We start from the raw sequence: 4,044 nt of genomic DNA, 5'->3' as shown, positions 1-4,044 counted from the left end.
CACAAAATTCACCACTTTATGTTTATTTGTTTGTTTGAGACAGGATCTCACTATGTAGTCCAAACTGGCCTCAAACTCTTGGTATCCTCCTGCCTCAGCCTCCCAAGTGCTGGGATTACAGGCTTGTGCCACCACGCCTGGCTCAAAATTCACCACTCTGCAGTGTGCGTGCAGTGAGAGTTAGCACACTTGCCAGGCTGTGAACCATGACCACTATCTTTTTCCAGGATAACTCATCACACCACAAAGTAAGCCCATGCCCTCTGCAGTTCCTCCTGTCTCTCCTCCCTGTCTCCGTGGCAACCACTGGTCTGCTCTGTGTCTTGAATTTGCCCACTCTGGACATTTCACATAAACAGAATCATCCAACCCGTTCCCTCTTGTGTCTGGCTTCTTTCACTGAGCAAAATGTGTTCAGGGCTCGTCCAGGTTGTGACAGACATCTCAGCAATATTGAGTCTACACCCTCAGAGCAAATGAACCGATGAGCGGCCTGGGAGCTCTGCACAAACTCCTTTTCAGAATGCAGCTCTGAAGTCAGCATTTCAAACAGATTTGCTTATTCTGCCTCAAAGGGCAGCCCAGGATGAATTTCTGGTCACCTGGGGCTTCCACAGTCATGTAGCTATAGAACTAAAACGGTGCTACCCAGAGGCCGCCAGCTGGTTGCCCCGGGGCCGACGTGGCCATAGGAAATCCCTTTAAGAATCAGCTGACTGGCACTGTCTGCCTTCCACCTGGCCACAGCACACTAGAAAGGGGCAGCAGCGTTTTCTCTGAGTCCCCTGGTATCTGCCACCCACACTGGACCCTGTCCGTTGGCTGTCCTTGAAATAGATTTGATTGGTTTGGGTGTTTTTTTTTATGTAGCCCAAGATGGCTTTGAACTCACTATGTAGCCCAGACTCCCAATGATCTTCCTGCCTCAGCCTCCCGGGTGATGGGCTTACAGGCGTGCACCACCATACCCAGCTGATCCTGCAATAGATAAACCCCTGTGAGGTGCCTGATTTCCTGGGGACACACTGTGAATGCTGAGTGTGAGTCCTGGGATCCGTCCCACTCCATGCACAGAAAGGTTACCTCACTCCAGTTTGCCTGAATCTTAGCGCGACCAAGCCCCACACCCTGGGAACCCTCTCGGCCCCACTCTAACCAGGATGGTTGAGCACATGACCTCTCATTTGCTGTCCTGCTCTTCTCCAAAAAATAAAATGCTAATAAAATTTTTAAAATGTAATAGAACAAAATTACCGGGTGTAGTGGTGTACACTTGTAATCCCAGCGCTCGAGAGGCTGAGGCAGGAGGATTGCTGAGAGCTCGAGGCCAACCTGGGCCAAAACAAAACAAAATATAATAAAATATAAAATCAAAGCAAGGTTTTATGAAACACCGTTTCCATCTTCTCTCTGGCCTGCGGTCTGGGCCAGACATTGGACTTGCCAGCAACACTATCTCCGATTTCTTTCTAGCACCAGCGCAAGCCATCCTCTCCGCAGCGGCTTTGCAGGCCCGGCGCTGACACCCGGCCCGGCCCGGGAAAGGCGTCACGGCAGCCGCCAGCAAGCACCGCCGCCAGATGGCCGAGAGTGTGCTGGTGATGATTAGGTGGCAGACGCACTCGGAACCCAGCAAGCCGATGATGAAAGCTGTGAGGAGAACATTGTTACGCGGCCTTTCATAGTTCCCGAGTAAATATTACACTCACTGCTGCTTGGATTACTAAGGCCTTGGAAGGGGAGGCTGCAATCTGTTCCCAAACAGACGCCTCGGATTTTTTTCCCCGTCACCTAGGCGCTCGCATTGTTGTCGGTTGTTTTCCTGGGCTCGCCTGGACTTGCGGCTGGGAACACTCCCTGGGAACGTTCGCCTGGCACCTCCTTTCCCGGCTCCTCCTCTCCAGCCCGTCCAGCAGGCAGCCGGCCACAGGCAGGTGACCCAAGGGTCCCCCCACAGCTGTGGGAAAGGGGGCCCCCCCTGCCTCCCAGAGAGCCCTGCCCTGAACGCAAGCTCGGGTCGGACCGGACCCGCGGGGGCGGCCACTCCGGGTCCCCACCTTCCCTGCTGCGGGGACAGCAGGCGAGTGGCGCCCCCACGCAAAGCCCTGGGTCCTCGCTATCTTTATGACTGCCTGTAAACGCTGGCAGACAGATGGTTTGCTTTAGAGGAATTATGCAGTCAGGCTTATCAAGAAGAGGAGGAGGAGAGGACAGAGAAAGTGAGGCTCGTGTCACGCCTAGCACGGTCGCGGTGACGGCGACAGCGCGGAAATCCCAGCTCCACTCCAGGTTCCGTCGTCCTCACCGAGCTTGTGTGTTCCTGAAGAAGCCCGGACTCACCGCAGCTCATGCAGAAGTCACACTCCACCCTCGCCACTGTCCCCTTCCGATGTTCCGGCTGCCACATGCACGGACAGCCTGGTGACATGAGTCTGGGGCCAGCGGAGACACAGGTTGCTGGTGGCCCAGAGGGCGGCCTCGGAGATGGAGGGTGAGGGAGGACCCGAAGATGGTGGTGGAAGCTATATCCCTGGCCCTTTTTTTCTTTTTTTTTAAAGATCAGTGATTGCTAGGGTTTATTTGGGTTTTGTTTGTTTGTTTGTTTGTTTTTGCGGTACCAGGAATTGAACTCAGGACCTTGCGCTTGCCAGGCAGGCGCTTATGCCGCTGAGCTATATCCCCAGCCCCTAGCCTCGAAATTTTTGTTTTTATTTTTTTCTTTTTGGTTTTCGTGAGACAGGGTCTTGCTATGTAGTTCAAGGTGGCCTCGAACTCACAGGGATCCTCCCGCCTCAGTCTCCAAGTGCTGGGATTACAGACGGGCACCACTACATCCGGCTCAGCCTCAAAATAGGTACAGAAATTTAAAAATGCAAAGTTAAAAACCTATATACCACTCCCGGCTTGTCATGTTTGTCCTGCTTATATTTTCTGAAAACTAATATGTGAGTGCTGAATCTAATAATACTAATACTAATAAAACTGGGGCTTGTGTTTTGTGCGGCTGCTGTTTCTTCCGTTCCATTCGCTCAAGCGGCCGTTGTTCTTGCTTTTACAAGAGCAGCAGCCTGCGATGGGCTAGAGGTTGTAAAAGCTGGCCTTTCACTATGATGGCATGGGACTCCCTGGCACCAAGAGCCGCCACCCTGTCCCCAAGCCAGGGACGGCAAGAGGAGGATCAGCGCAGCAGCAGCACATGCTGCAGAGCCCAGGGGGGCCGCAGAGACGCTGGCCAGCAGGCAGGAGCCCAGGCCCCATCAGGGACACAGGGACATACTGTGCCACAGCAGCTGACAACCCCGCCTTGCACCACTGAGCCGTGGAAACAGGAGTGGCTAGCAGCAAAGGGGATGCCGGAGCCCCAGCATCCTGCCAGTGGAGGCAAGGGCTTCTAAGGGACTAGGGTCCAGCAACTCCCTGGCAGACACTGCCTCACCTCCGGCTCTGTCCCTGACCTGAGAAGGGCAGACCCAGGAGCCTGAGCTCCATAGTACACAAGAAATGAAGCCTTTTATTGGCTGAGGCTGGGCCCCGCATGTCCTGGGCTTTGAGACCTCTGCTCCTGCCTGTTGTCCCTTCCCTGAGCTGGGGACGGAGAGGAACCAAGCTAAGAACACCGCTGGCTGCAGCCCATGTAGGGCAGAGTGTGCGATTCCATTTACATAAAGCACAAAAACAGGCTGTGCTGTGAGAGCTCTGGAGAGCGCTCGCCCCGGGTCCCATGGATGCGAGGGAAGGCGTGGGACTCCTGCGGGCCGGCTGTGTGCAGCCCCCACCCCTGTGCTGATGTGGGGCGTGTTCTGGTGCACACACACGGAACACATCCAACCCCTGAGAGTTCCGGGCGCTCGCTGGTTTCTGTCCACTTCCCTTGAGTCGTATGTTGAATTTCAATAAAAAGTTGGGAAAACCTACAACTCTAGCCAAGACGGCAAAAGTAAAACCCTAGCAGAGACCCCGTGGCCCTCGGTTCTGCTTGAGTCCAAAGGGGTCGGTCCCGCCAGAAAAGAACCGCCACCTTGGAAGACAGGCTGGGTTTGCATT

At 54.5% G+C, this 4,044-nt stretch overlaps 2 long non-coding RNA genes across 2 annotated transcripts; one reads left to right on the top strand and one right to left on the bottom strand.

Annotated features, from left to right (window-relative positions):
* Positions 1–1,365: 1,365 nt before the first annotated feature.
* LOC106146620 lies at positions 1,366–1,872 on the bottom strand. The gene is made up of 2 exons (XR_001231148.1): positions 1,792–1,872; positions 1,366–1,650 (listed from the first exon to the last, which is right to left on the bottom strand). It is a non-coding gene; the product is annotated as an uncharacterized LOC106146620 (long non-coding RNA).
* Positions 1,873–2,362: 490 nt separating this feature from the next.
* LOC106146619 lies at positions 2,363–2,997 on the top strand. Its single transcript, XR_001231147.1, has 2 exons — positions 2,363–2,453; positions 2,741–2,997. It is a non-coding gene; the product is annotated as an uncharacterized LOC106146619 (long non-coding RNA).
* Positions 2,998–4,044: the final 1,047 nt, after the last annotated feature.

This window comes from Chinchilla lanigera, unplaced genomic scaffold, assembly GCF_000276665.1.
Source record: "Chinchilla lanigera isolate Chin_1 unplaced genomic scaffold, ChiLan1.0 scaffold00085, whole genome shotgun sequence".
NCBI classification, from domain to species: domain Eukaryota; kingdom Metazoa; phylum Chordata; class Mammalia; order Rodentia; family Chinchillidae; genus Chinchilla; species Chinchilla lanigera.
This window is presented reverse-complemented; position numbering and strand designations above follow the sequence as displayed.